At 44.6% G+C, this 15756-nt stretch overlaps 1 pseudogene; it reads right to left on the bottom strand.

The window, feature by feature from the left end:
* Window positions 1–1843: 1843 nt before the first annotated feature.
* Window positions 1844–15326, bottom strand: LOC129866540 (transport and Golgi organization protein 6 homolog; annotated as a pseudogene).
* Window positions 15327–15756: the final 430 nt, after the last annotated feature.

A 15756-nucleotide genomic window follows, 5' to 3' on the forward strand; every position in this document is an offset into this window, starting at 1 on the left:
TGGAAGGTGCACACAAAAGGGGGCTCATTACCCTGAATACTAAATGAGACCCAGGCCCAGGGGTGATAATCCAGTCTCCTCCACCTCAGTCACATTAACAAGTCCCCATAGACCCCACTGTCACGCTCAGGGTCTCTGATCAACTCCACTCATCCATTAAACATCCTCTCCACCCAAACAGACAGCAGCACCCACACAGATTGGTACTGCTGCCTGCTACTGTCCACGCCTCCAGGGCCTGCGTGAGGCCCAGGAGAGGAGCCTCTTCAAGGCAGCAGTACCAATCTGTGTGGGTGCTGCTGTCTGTTTGGGTGGAGAGGATGTTTAATAGATGAGTGGAGTTGATCAGAGACCCTGAGCGTGACAGTGGGGTCTAAGTTCACCACCTCATTACTTATAGTTTTCTGATAAGTTTTTTGTCAAACTTTTACTTTAAAGCTGCAATATGTAACTTTTTGGGCAACCTGACCAAAATCAGTTATAGTTCTGTAATTCTCATTGAAAGCAAGTCTAAAAAGCGGTAGATCTGTCCTATGTGTGTTATTTATATGCTTCCCGTTCTTAAGTTAGTTTTTGCATCTTTTAGTTTTGGTTTGTACATCAGATTCAAACAGCTGAAAATATAATATTTTTGGTTATGGAAAATATATTTCACAGTGGTTTAGATGGTACAATGATTATCTACACTATCCTTGCTTGCTTTGTCACATAAACTGAAATTAGGCAAACTTTTAGAATTTTAGCAACCAGGGATGGCGGAGTGATTTCTGCATAGTGCATCTTTACGCATCTCTGTCCTCTCCATCAGCATCAGGGCTTTACAGAACACTGGTCATCTGGGCCTCTTTATTAAGGAATGAGGGCATGTTGACTAATACTTTAAGAGCTCTAAGAATAGCAGTGTCTGTCTCTGATGAGGTAAACGACCCAGGGCTAGCGCTGTGCCATTTTGCCTGAGGTAAACCATTCATGCTCAGATTAGGACACGTCTCTGATAAACTGGTCTCAGTTTGGTTGATAAGTAGTAATTTTAGACGTCTTATCTCTACTGCCATTAGCCAGGTTTTGTTTTTCTGAAAACTTGTAAAAGAAGTTTTATGTCTGTGTTGGTTTGAAGATGTGATGGAACTCTTTAGTAGACACCTAGTGGTAGGAAATGTGTGGTTTGTACAATAAGTTGTCTGTCTGTCCTCTCCCAGGTGGTGGAGTTCATCGTGGCCAACCTGCAGAGGGCCTGTGTGGGTCTGGACAAGGTCTGGGGTGTTGAGGGGCCAGTGGTGACCGAGACCCTCAGCATGGGAATGGGCCTGGTGGCCACCCTGCTCTCAGGACCATCATTCGTACACGCACGTACGTTCAGGCAGCAGGCTTTATCATTGATATTACTAATACTGCTACTAGTATGCTACTATGTTGATGTGGTCATTCTGTGTAATATGTGGTATTTTGTTTTGATGTCTCTCTTCCTCGCTCACCCTCTGTCTCTTTCTGTCTTCTCTCTCTTTCTCCTTGTCACAGTTGAGTGCTGAGGACTACTCAGCAATGCCAAGGCTCCTCCCACCCTTGGAGGAGATTTCCCAGAGGCACCCTGAGGTGGTGATCCAGGAGCTGGCCTCAGACCGCCGCCATCACCACATGGGGCATACCACCCTGACAACTTGACGTGAGCCACTACATACCAAAACCCCAAAACTGACAATAACATGCCTTCTGAGAAGAACCTAAAGATCAACCGTCCCCAAACAAGTCACTCACAAGTCACCCAAACTAGACTCCCCTCACCCACCTCTCATTCGAACCACAGCACACACACTTCTCAAACGCCTTACACCCCAGCCCCTATTCAGACCTGCATCCCCAACCTCAGAACACAGCTCTGGTGATGGGGATAGTCTGGCCCAGAACACTCATCCATCCCAGATATGGTCATCTGGGGCTGGCCAGGGTCGTATAGGGATAGGAACAGGAACAGCAGGAGGGAGGGACGGCAGCAGCAGCAGTGAGCCCTCCAATGGCGTCCCCAGTAGGGTCTTCTCAGACTGCCTGCTGGAGGCTTGTGACCGTGACATCCCCACCAGAACAGTAGCCCTGAGAACCCTAACCCGGGCCATACAGTGTGTGGTACAGTAGCTACCTGCAGAAGCTCCAGGAAGAAGTCTCCAGGCAGGTCACTGTCCATCTCAGCCAGCAGCTGGGCCAGACACTCCACCCTCCACTGCAGAGCATCATCCTCATTACTGAGACATACAGGGTAGAGGAGAGGGGAGAGATACATGAAGGGAGACACTTCGAACATGTTTGAATAGTTAATAGTTTTGTCTTTCCACCCCTCCTTGGAATAATCCATAACACGACATGAGTGGATAGGTGAATGTGTGGTTTCCACGACATTAGATTCAGATCAGATCAGTGATTACCCCCCCAAGGAAGAGAAGCATTGGGGACCAGTTATTGTGTGATGCTGAATAGGAAAGAGGGGAAAGGCGGATACCTAGTCAGTTGTACAACTGAATGCCTTCAATTGAAATGTGTCTTCTGCATTTAACCCAAACCCATCACTCTGTCCAGGGCACACAGCTACTTTAGGGTTGACAGGGACACAGGAGGCTCAGAGTGGCCCAAGTATGTGAGTAGGATCTCCTGACAGGGGGCGCTGTGGAGCACACATCATACAGGGAAAAGTTAGAAACTATCTAAAAAGCAGAGACCAATCCATGACAAGATACATGTGAAACCATTATAACATTGCTGAAGTGACCATCACAAATAGGGCTTGTTGAGAAGTTCACAACTGGCAGCTTGCACAAGCATACACACCAAGTAAATACCTTAAGTCATTTTCAGAGCAGTAAGGGCATTGATCGGCAGACTAATTAAAAGAGCATTTTTCTGTAGCAGTGTCAATTTCCCTGATGCACAGAGCAAATCATTTTTAGAGAAAAAGGAAATGGTAAGCAGCTGAAATCAGCTCTGCACACTATCAACAGTGGTGGTTATTTTTCAGTTATATAGCCTATATTTATTTTAATTTTTAACAAACCAACTAATTACACTGAACAAAAATATAAACGCAACATGCAACAATTTTAAAGATTTTACTAAGTTACAGTTCATAAGAAAATCTGTCAATTTAAATACATTTATTACACCCTAATCTATGGATTTCACATGACTGGGAACACAGTCATGTGTAGTTCACAGATACCCTTTTTTTTAAGTAGGGGTGTGGATCAGAAAACCTGTCAGTATCTGGTGTGACGACCATTTGCATCATGCAGTGCATCTCTTTCGCATAGTTGATCAGGCTGTTGATTGTGGCCTGTGGAATGTTGTCCCACTCCTCTTCAATGGCTGTGCGAAGTTGCTGGATATTGGTGGGAACTGGAACATGCTGTCGTACACATCGATCGAGAGCATCCCAAACATGCTCAATGGGTGACATGTCTGGTGAGTATGCAGGCCATGGAAGAACTGGGACATTTTCGGCTTCCAGGAACTGTTTACAGATCCTTGCAACATGGGGCCGTGCATTATCATGCTGAAACATGAGGTGATGGCGGTGGATGAATGGCAACAGTTCTGGTGGACATTTGTGCAGTCAGCAAGCCAATTGCACGCTCCCTCAAAACTTGAGACATCTGTGGCACTGTGTTGTGTGACAAAACTTCAGATTTTAGAGTGATTTTTATTGTCCCCAGCACAAGGTAATGATGATCATGCTTTTAGTCAGCTTTTTGATATGCTACACCTGTCAAGTGGATGGATTATCTTGGCAAAGGAGAAATGCTCATTAACAGGGATGTAAACAAATTTGTGAACAACATTTCAAAGAAATAAGCTTTTTGTGCATATGGAACATTTCTGGGATCTTTTATTTCAGCTCATGAAACATGGGCAACAACAATTTACATGTTGCGTTTATATTTTTGTTCAGTGTAGTATTTTTTTCTCTCAGAGAAACTCCAGCACAGCTTGCAATACATATATATCCCAACTAGAAAAAATGGATTGCAGGCAACATCCACACTGAGCTAATGGTTAGAGCCGCCACTTTCAAGGAGTGGGACACTAACCCGAACGCTTGTAAGAAATCACACTATGCCCTCCAACGGACCATCAAACAGGCAAAGCATCAATACAGGTCTAAGATCGAATCATACTACACCAGCTCTGACGCTCGTTGGACGTGGCAGGGCTTGCAAACTATCATGGATTACAAATTGAAACCCAGCCGCAAGCTGCCCAGTGACGTGAGCCTACCAGTCAAGCTAAATGCCTTCTATGCTCGCTTTGACATAACATTGAACCATACATGAGAGCATCAGTTGTTCCAAATGACTGTGTGATCATGCTCTCCGTAGCCAATGTGAGTAAGACCTTTAAACAGGTTAACATTCCTCAAGGCCAGACAGATTACCAGGACATGCACTCAGAGCATGCGCTGACCAGCTGGCAAGTGTCTTCACTAAAACTTCCAACCTCTTCCTGACACTGTCTGTAATACACTACATGACCAAATGTATGTGGACACCTGCTCGGCGAACATCTCATTCCAAAATCATAGGCATTAATATGGAGTTGGTCCCCCCCTTTGATGCTGTAACAGCCTCTACTCTTCTGGGAAGGCTTTCCACTATATGTTGGAACATTGCTGCGGGGACTTCGGGGACTTGCTTCCATTCAGCCACAAGAGCTTTAGTGAGGTTGGGCACTGATGTTGGACGATTAGGCCAGGGCTCTGTGCAGGCCAGTCAAGTTCTTCCACACCGATCTAGACAAACCATTTCTGTATGGACTTCGCTTTATGCACGGGGGCATTGATCACCAACAATGATGAGACAGCCTATAGGAGGAGGTCAGAGACAACAACCTCTCCCTCAATGTCAGCCAGACAAAGGAGCTGATCGTGGACTACAGGAAACAAAGCGCCAAGCACGCCCCCATTCACATCAACGGGGCTGTAGTGGAGCGGGTTGAGAGCTTCAGGTTCCTCGGTGTCCACATCACTAAGGATCATGGTCCAAAAACGTCTTTCTTTTTCCCAAAGCAGTTAAGCCAAAACCACGCCCCGTTATTCAGAGCGTTCTACAACACTTTGAGCGCTCTCCAAGTCCGGAAGTAAATATCACGTAGTGCGAAATTTCATCTTCCAAATAAGGAAGAGAATATCACGTAGCACGAAATTTCAGTCACTGATAAATAACATTTGCCCTTGTATTTCAAGATTGAGTAACTTTATTATTATTTTTTTTATTTTTTTATTTAACTTTATTTAACCAGGTAGGCAAATTGAGAACACGTTCTCATTTACAATTGCGACCTGGCCAAGATAAAGCAAAGCAGTTCGACACATACAACAACACATAGTTACACATGGAGTAAAACAAACGTACAGTCAATAATACAGTGAAAAATAAGTCTATATACAATGTGAGCAAGTGAGGTGAGATAAGGGAGGTGAAGGCAAATAAAATATATATATAAATAAAAATATAAAAAAAGGCCATGGTGGCGAAGTAAATACAATATAGCAAATTAAAAAAAACACTGGAATGGTTGGTTTGCAGTGGAAGAAGGTGCAATGGGGTGCAAAGGAGCAAAATAAATAAATACAGTAGGTAAAGAGGTAGTTGTTTGGGCTAAATTATAGATGGGCTATGTACAGGTGCAGTAATCTATGAGCTGCTCTGACAGCTGGTGCTTAAAGCTAGTGAGGGAGATAAGTGTTTCCAGTTTCAGAGATTTTTGTAGTTCGTTCCAGTCATTGGCAGCAGAGAACTGGAAGGAGAGGCGGCCAAAGGAAGAATTGGTTTTGGGGGTGACCAGAGAGATATACCTGCTGTAGCGCGTGCTACAGGTAGGTGCTGCTATGGTGACCAGCGAGCTGAGATAAGGGGGGACTTTACCTAGCAGGGTTTTGTAGATGACCTGGAGCCAGTGGGTTTGGCGACGAGTATGAAGCGAGGGCCAGCCAACGAGAGTGTACAGGTCGCAGTGGTGGGTAGTATATGGGGCTTTGGTGACAAAACGGATGGCACTGTGATAGACTGCATCCAATTTATTGAGTAGGGTTTTGGAGGCTATTTTGTAAATGACATCACCGAAGTCGAGGATTGGTAGGATGGTCAGTTTTACAAGGGTATGTTTGGCAGCATGAGTGAAGGATGCTTTGTTGCGGAATAGGAAGCCAATTCTAGATTTAAATTTGGATTGGAGATGTTTGATGTGAGTCTGGAAGGAGAGTTTACAGTCTAACCAGACACCTAGGTATTTGTAGTTGTCCACATATTCTAAGTCAGAGCCGTCCAGAGTAGTGATGTTGGACAGGCGGGCAGGTGCAGGCAGCGATCGATTGAAGAGCATGCATTTAGTTTTACTTGTATTTAAGAGCAATTGGGAAGAGAGTTTGTCCAAGGATTGAACCCTGTGGCACCCCCATAGAGACTGCCAGAGGTCCGGACAACAGACCCTCCGATTTGACACACTGAACTCGATCAGAGAAGTAGTTGGTGAACCAGGCGAGGCAATCATTTGAGAAACCAAGGCTGTCGAGTCTGCCGATGAGGATGTGGTGATTGACAGAGTCAAAAGCCTTGGCCAGGTCAATGAATATGGCTGCACAGTATTGTTTCCTATCGATGGCGGTTAAGATATCGTTTATGACCTTGAGCGTGGCTGAGGTGCACCCATGACCAGCTCTGAAACCAGATTGCATAGCGGAGAAGGTATGGTGGGATTCGAAATGGTCGGTAATCTGTTTGTTGACTTGGCTTTCGAAGACCTTAGAAAGGCAGGGTAGGATAGATATAGGTCTGTAGCTGTTTGGGTCAAGAGTGTCCCCCCCTTTGAAGAGGGGGATAACTGCAGCTGCTTTCCAATCTTTGGGAATCTCAGACGACACGAAAGAGAGGTTGAAAAGGCTGGTAATAGGGGTGGCAACAATGTCAGCAGATAGTTTTAGAAAGAAAGGGTCCAGATTATCTAGCCCGGCTGATTTGTAAGGGTCCAGATTTTGCAGCTCTTTCAGAACATCAGCTGACTGTATTTGGGAGAAAGTGAAATGGGGAAGGCGTGGGCGAGTAGCAGAGGGGAGGGCAGTGCTGTTGACCGGGTTAGGGGTAGCCAGGTGGAAAGCATGACCAGCCGTAGAAAAATGCTTATTGAAATTCTCAATTATAGTGGATTTGTCGGCGGTGACAGTGTTTCCTATCTTCAGTGCAGTTGGAAGCTGGGTGGAGGTGTTCTTATTCTCCATGGACTTTACAGTATCCCAGAACTTTTTTGAGTTTGTGTTTCTAACTGCCTGTGTATATTAGTTTCTAGCTTCCCTGAAAAGTTGCATATCACGGGGGCTGTTCGATGCTAATGCAGAACGCCATAGGATGTTTTTCTGTTGGTTAAGGGCAGTCAGGTCAGGAGAGAACCAAGGGCTATATCTGTTCCTGGTTCTAAATTTCTTGAATGGGGAATGCTTATTCAAGATGGTGAGGAAGGCATTTAAAAAAAATATCCAGGCATCCTCTACTGACGGGATGAGATCAATATCCTTCCAGGATACCTCGGCCAGGTCGATTAGAAAGGCCTGCTCGCTGAAGTGTTTCAGGAGCGTTTGACAGTGATGAGTGGAGGTCGTTTGACCGCTGACCCATTACGGATGCAGGCAATGAGGCAGTGATCGCTGAGATCTTGGTTGAAAACAGCAGAGGTGTATTTGGAGGGCAAGTTGGTTAGGATGATATCTATGAGGGTACCCGTGTTTACGGAATTGGGGTGGTACCTGGTAGGTTCATTGATAATTTGTGTGAGATTGAGGGCATCAAGCTTAGATTGTAGGATGGCTGGGGTGTTAAGCATGTTCCAATTTAGGTCGCCTAGCAGCACGAGCTCTGAAGATAGATGGGGGGCAATCAGTTCACATATGGTGTCCAGAGCACAGCTGGGGGCAGAGGGTGGTCTATAGCAGGCGGCAACGGTGAGAGACTTGTTTTTAGAGAGGTGGATTTTTAAAAGTAGAAGTTCAAATTGTTTGGGAACAGACCTGGATAGTAAAACAGAACTCTGCAGGCAATCTTTGCAGTAGATTGCAACACCGCCCCCTTTGGCCGTTCTATCTTGTCTGAAAATCTTGTAGTTAGGGATGAAAATGTCTGAATTTTTGGTGGTCTTCCTAAGCCAGGATTCAGACACGGCTAAAACATCTGGGTTGGCAGAGTGTGCTAAAGCAGTGAACAAAACAAACTTAGGGAGGAGGCTTCTAATGTTAACATGCATGAAACCAAGGCTATTGCGGTTACAGAAGTCATCAAAAGAGAGCGCCTGGGGAATAGGAGTGGAGCTAGGTACTGCAGGGCCTGGATTCACCTCTACATCACCAGAGGAACAGAGGAGGAGTAGGATAAGGGTACTTGAAAGATATAAATGATTAGCTAATAAATATTTGACAAATTATGAATAATAAGCATATGCGTTTACCTGTTAATGGACTACTAATGATAATATAACAACTTTAAATACAGAGCTAGTAACGTTAAGTAGCCTAGGTTAAGTTAGCTGACCTTCAATTGAGGGAATTCATCAGAATTCTCTGAGACATTTTTACAACCCTGAAAATAAATACATGGGCAAATGTTGTGTTGCGTGTTCATCCATGTCTCTCAACAGGCTGTGAGGCAAAAGCTGTCGCGAGCCAACAAATGCTAGCCAATGAAAGTGTAGTATAATGCCCCTCTGAATACCGAGGCGTGGTTTTGCTTAACTGCGTTGGGAAAAAGAAAGATGTGGTCCAAACACATCAACACAGCCATGAAGAGGGCTGATGCCTCTTCTCCCTCAGGAGGCTGAAAAGGTTTGGCATGGGCCAGCAGATCCTCATAAAGTTCTACCGCTGCACCATTGAAAGCATCTTGATTGGCTGCATCACCGCTTCATATAGCAATTTTTTGGCATCCAACCGCAAGGCGTTACAGAGGGTAGTACGTACGGCCCAGTACATCACATAACTTTTCTATTATTTCTCTATTTTCTTTCTCTCTGCATTGTTGGGAAGGGCCCGTAAGTAAGCATTTCACTGCTAGTCCACCGTATGTGACAAATAAAATTTGATTGGACTAACCTATCATCTGGCCACAGTTGTGGAGGGAGCTGAAGAGGGGATGAGCAGGTATTGCTGGGTAAACTCTGGGCGGTCCAGAGTGGTGAGAGCTGCTCTGGTGGCCACACGCTGGAACTTCTAAGATGTCAGCTTGTTTCTGAAGTGCAAGAGCTCCAAAATGTGACCATTATGAGATAATATTATTACCAGACTGAACCTAGACACTATCATGACTTTTATGCCGGTATCTATGGCAAGTTCAATTTCCACAAATCTTTTACAATATGACAGGTTTACATGGGGGCAAACCTGGCTGTAGTAGCAGTGTGGAGATAGAGACTGCTGAGGGCAGGCTGCTAGGATCCTGGCAATACTATCACATTTCCTCCGGTCCGACTCTCCTTCTGTTAGAGAGGGATGGAACAAACGGTGTACCTGCATTATTATAAAACAGATAAGGATGACACTTATTGATAATTCAACACAAATGATAATGCCTAAGAGTTTGGTAGAGATGTTTCTCTCCCTGCTCTGTCTTAAGCACTTGATATTTCAGATCTTCTAAATGTTCCCTCCACGTCTCCAGCTCACCTGCGCACCACTCGTGGATGGCGCACAACACAAACTGGACTCCATTGGGCTGCATCAGCCTCTCAGACAGCAGCTGCCCACACAGACGCCTCAGACATGGGGAAGCCTGGCTCAGAGGGCTTCTACTGGCACCACTAGCACCAGGGCCTGGAGGGGCCTACAGGAAGAGAGAGACATGATGTATAAGACCATAACAGAACACAGACACAGCACCATATACACATATGAAAACCAAACATACTGATACAAAATGGTGTACAGACACTTCACTGCACTGTGCTCTACGTGTTTAGGACCTCCTTGGAGCATAAGAAACTATTTGATGACGATTGGCTGATAAACCTTTCCCAGAAGGCTTTGGAGAGCCTCCCTGCAGTTCTTGCGTTCCTTACTGCTGAGCTCCTATGTTTTACAAGAGATCATATGAATTCAGTCAGTGATGACAAGAAGACAGCTCATCATCAGCCTGCTTGCCAATAAAAACGTTTGACTTCATATGGCAAATAGGCAAAATGTGCATTTATTTGTTCTAATTTTGCTAAAACCTGAGTATTTTCAATCTTCATAATATCTAGGACTATGTAAAAGTTACCTTCTCATCCTTAGTGGTGCATTTCTCAGGGCAGAGTGGGCAATTTCCCAGCTGATATAGTGCTGCCATGACGTCTTCCAGGTGGCGAGTGAAGACCATGGTGGCCAGGGATGACAGCACAGACAGCTCCAGCAGAACAGTGGTGGTGGTCAGGAGACGGCGCTCAGGGACAATGGCCACATCCTGACGCAGCAACACTGTACATAGCCCATCTGTAAATAGCCCATCCAACTACCTCATCCCCATACTGTATTTATTTATTTTGCTCCTTTGCACCCCATTATCTCTACCTGCACAATCATCTTCTGCACATCTACCACTCCAGTGTTTAATTGCTATATTGTAATTACCGCGCCACTATGGCCTATTTTATTGCCTTACCTCCCTTATCTTACCTCATTTGCACCCACTGTATATATACTTTTTTTTTTACTGTATTATTGACTATGTTTGTTTATTCCATGTGTAACTCTGTGTTGTTGTCACGCCCTGACCTTAGAGATCCTTTTTATGTGTCTATTTTGGTTTGGTCAGGGCGTGAGTTGGGGTGGGCATTCTATGTTTTGTGTTTCTATGATTTTCTATTTCTATGTTTTGGCCGGGTATGCTTCTCAATCAGGGACAGCTGTCTATCATTGTCTCTGATTGGGAACCTTACTTAGGTAGTTATTTTTTCCACCTGTGTTTGTGGGAAGTTGACTTTGTTTAGGGCACATAGCCTTTGAGCTTCACGGTTTGTTTTTGTATGGTTTATTGTTTTTTGTCGGCGTCATTCTTTAATAAAAGAAAATGTACACTCACCACGTACACTTGGTCCTCCTCCTTCAACAGCCGTGACAGTTGTTGTATGTGTCAAACTGCTTTGCTTTATCTTGATCAGGTCGCAGTTGTAAATGATAACTTGTTCTCAACTAGCCTACCTGGTTAAATAAAGGTGAAATAAAAATCTATTTAAAAAACACCTCCACCATCGCCGCAAGGATGGCTGCCGTTTCATGGGCTCTTAACCAACAGCGCTATTTAGTTAATTTTTTCAGAATTTTTTTGTAACTTATTTTGTACATAATGTTGCTGCTACTGTCTCTTATGACCGAAAAGAGCTTCTGGAAATCAGAACAGCGATTACTCACCTTGAACTGTACGAAGAATTTCTCTTTAATGAGTCGGGCGAGAGGGACTTACTCCAGACACCCGAACAGGCCCTCATAACTGTCATTCGCAGGAGAAAAAGACAGAAGAGTTATCGCGGAAAGAGATCGGGGTGACTTGTGTGGATCCGCCGGCGAGTGGCTAATCTACTGGATAATAAATTGGACGAACTAAAAGCACGTATACCCTACCAACAGGACATTAAAAACGGTAATATCTTATGTTTCACCGAGTCATGACTGAACAAAGACATGAATAACATACAGTTGGCGGGTTATACACTGTATCGGCAGGATAGAACAGCAGCCTCTGGTAAGACAAGGGGTGGCGGTCTATGTATATTTGTATATCCGATATCTAAGGAAGTCTAGGTTTTGCTCGCCTGAGGTAGAGTATCTCATGATAAGCTGTAGACCACACAATCTACCTAGAGTTTATCTATATTTTTCGTAACTGTCTACATACCACCACAGACCGACGCTGGCACTAAGACCACACTCAATGAGCTATATCCCGCCATAAGCAAACAGGAAAACGCTCATCAAGAGGCGGCGCTCCTAGTGGCCGGGTAATTTAATGCAGGGAAACTTATCTCCATTTTACCACATTTCTACCAGCATGTTAAATGTGCAACCAGAGGGAAAAAAACTCTAGACCACCTTTACTCCACACACAGAGATGCGTAAAAAGCTCTCCCTCGCCCTCCATTTGGCAAATCTGACCATAATTCTATTCTCCTGATTCTTGCTTACAAGCAAAAATTAAAGCAGGAAGCACCAGTGACTTGCTCAACTAAAAAGTGGTCAGATAATGCAAATGCTAAACTACAGGACTGTTTTGCTAGCACAGAGTGGAATATGTTGCGGGATTATTCCAATGGCATTGAGGAGTACACCACATCAGTCACTGGCTTCATCAATAAGTGCATCGATGACATCGTCCCCACAGTGACTGTACGTACATATCCCAACCAGAAGCCATGGATTACAGGCAACATCCGCACTGAGCTAAAGTAGAGCTGCCGCTTTCAAGGAGCGGGACTCTAACCCGGAAGCTTATAAGAAATCCCTCTATGCCCTCCGACGAACCACCAAACAAGCAAAGCATCAATACAGGACAAAGATCGAATCGTACTACACCGGCTCCGACGCTCGTTGGATGTGGCAGGGCTTGCAAACTATTACAGACTACAAAGGGAAGCACAGCCAAGAGCTTCCCAGTGACACAAGCCTACCAGACAAGCAAAATTACTTCTATACTCGCTTCGAGGCAAGTAACACTGAAACATGCATGAGAGCATCAGCTGTTCCGGACGACTGTGTGATCACGCTCTCCGCAGCTGATGTAAGTAAGACCTTTAAACAGGTCAACATTTACAAGGCCGCATGGCCAGACGGATTACCAGGACGTATACTCCGAGCATGCGCTGACCAATCGGCAAGTGTCTTCACTGACATTAATCAACCTCTCCCTGTCTGAGTCTGTAATATAAATATGTTTCAAGCAGACCACCATAGTCCCTGTGCCCAAAAACACTAAGGTAACCTGCCTATATGACTACCGACCCGTAGCACTCACGTCTGTAGCCATGAAGTGCTTTGAAAGACTGGTCATGGCTCACATCAACACTGTTATCCCAGAAACCCTAGACCCACTCCAATTTGCAGACCGCCCCAACAGATCCACAGATGATGCACTCCACACTGCTCTTTCACACCTGGACAAAAGGAACACCTATGTGAGAATGCTATTCATTGACTACAGCTCAGCGTTCAACACCATATTGCCCTCAAAGCTCATTACTAAGCTAAGGACCCTGGCACTAAACACCTCCCTCTGCAACTGGATCCTGGACTTCCTGACGGGACCCCAGGTGGTAAGGGGTAGGTAACAACACATCCGCCACGCTGATTCTGAACATGGGGGCGCCTCAGGGGGGCGTGCTCAGTCCCCTCCTGTACTCACTTCACTCATGACTGCACTGCCAGGCACGAGTCCAACACAACAGCCTGATCAACGACGAGACAGCATATATGGAGGAGGTCAAGAGACATGGCCATGTGGTGCCAGGACAACAACCTCTCCCTCAACGTTTTTACAAAGCTAACTAGTCACAGCTCTTTTTCTTCTGACATGGATCAATTTAAATGTAGCGTTGGGGTAGACAGCTTTCCCTTATTCATATGTGGCTTAGCTAGCTAGCTAACACTGTACACAAACAGTACCAGTCAAGAGTTTGGACACCTACGCATTCATTTTTACTATTTTCTAGAATAATATAATAATAGTGAAGACATCAAAACTATGAAATAACAGATATGGGATCCTAAAGTAACCAAAAAAGTGTTAAACAAATCAAAATATATTTTAGATTCTTCAAAGTGGCCACCCTTTGCCTTGATGACAGCTTTGCAAACTCTTTGCATTCTCTCAACCAGCTTCATGAGGAATGCTTTTCCAATAGTCTTGAAGCATTTCCAACATATGCTGAGCACTTGTTGGCTGCTTTTCCTTCCCTCTGCGGTCCAACTCATTCCAAACCATCTCAATTGGGTTGAGATCGGGTGATTGTGGAGGCCAGGTCATCTGATGCAGCACTCCATCACTCTCCTTCTTGGTCAAATAGCCCTTACACAGCCTGGAGGTGTGTTGGGTCATTGTCCTATTGAAAAACAAATGAGAGTCCCACTAACCGCAAACCAGATGGGATGGCGTATCGCTGCAGAATGCTGTGGTAGCTATGCTGGTTGTGTGCCTTGAATTTTAAATGAATCACTGACAGTGTCACCAGCAAAGCACCCCCACACCATCACGCCTCCTTCTCCATGCTTCACGATGGGAACCACACACAGCGGAAATCATCCGTTCACCTACTCTGCATCTCACAAAGACACAGCGGTTGGAACAAAACATCTCAAATTTGGACTCATCAGACCAAAGGACAGATTTCCACTAGTCTAATGTCCATTGCTCGTGTTTCTTGTCCCAAGCAAGTCTCTTCTTCTTATTGGTGTCCTTTAGTAGTGGTTTCTTTGCAGCATTTCGACCATGAAGGCCTGATTCACGCCGTCTCCTCTGAACAGTTGACGTTAAGATGCGTCTGTTACTTAAACTCTGTGAAGCATTTATTTGGGCTGCAATTTCTGAGACTGGTAACTCTAATGAACTAAACCTCTGCGGCAGAGGTAACTCGGGCTCTTTCTTTCCTGTGGCGGTCCTCATGAGAGCCAGTTTCATCATAGCGCTTGATGGTTTTTGCGACTGCACTTGAAGAAACTTTCAAAGTTCTTGAAATGTTCTGCATTGACTGACCTTCATGTCTTAAAGTAATGATGGACTGTCGTGTCTCTTTGCATATTTGAGCTGTCCTTGCCATAATATGGACTTGGTCTTTTACCAATAGGGCTATCTTCTGTATACCACCCCTACCTTGTCACAACACAATTAATTGGCTCAAACACATTAAGGAAAGAAATTCCACAAATAAACTTTTAACAAGGCACACATGTTCATTTAAATGCATTTCAGGTGACTACCTCATGAAGCTGGTTGAGATAATGCCAAGAGTGTGCAAAGGGTGGCTACTTTGAAGAATCTAAAATATATTTTGATTTGTTTAACACTTTTTTGGTTACTACATGATTCCATGTGTTATTTAATAGTATTGATGTATTTACTATTATTTTACAACGTAGAAAATAGTACAAAATAAAGAAAAACCTTTGAATGTGTCACGACTTCCACCGAAGTTGTTCCCTCTCCTTGTTCGGGCGGTGTTCGGCTTTCTAGCCGCCACCGATCCATGTTTCATTTTTCCTTTTGTTTTGTCTGTTTACACACACTGAATATTAACTTACCTCCGAGAGGTTTAGTGAGAACACTCACACCTGGTTCCCATCTCATAATTATGTTCCTTATTTAACCCTCTGGTTTCCCTTTCTGTTTTGTGCGTGATTGTCTTTCGTGTATTCCGGTGTGGTGTATTTTGTGTCCTGTTTTGTCCTTGTTTGGAACGGGATTTTGTTACGTTTTTGGATTGAGGAGATCAGTTATTGTTACTCTTGTGTCCTGCGCCTGACTCATTCGCTATCTTTTAGATAGACTGACAGAATGATTAAGTGTGTCCAAACATTTCACTGGTACTGTACATGATTATGATGAACGACTTTCGCTAAATCACACTGAATATTAACTTACCTCCGAGAGGTTTAGTGAGAACACTAAGTGCAGGCAGTATGGCAAATGTATTGTAGCGACCCGCACAGACAGCTGTGTGTTATGTGTTAGGCTAGTAGGTGGTTGTGTTGTACTGACCAGTACCCAGTGTTCGCGG

Source organism: Salvelinus fontinalis, chromosome 12 (genome assembly GCF_029448725.1).
Source record: "Salvelinus fontinalis isolate EN_2023a chromosome 12, ASM2944872v1, whole genome shotgun sequence".
Lineage (NCBI taxonomy): Eukaryota > Metazoa > Chordata > Actinopteri > Salmoniformes > Salmonidae > Salvelinus > Salvelinus fontinalis.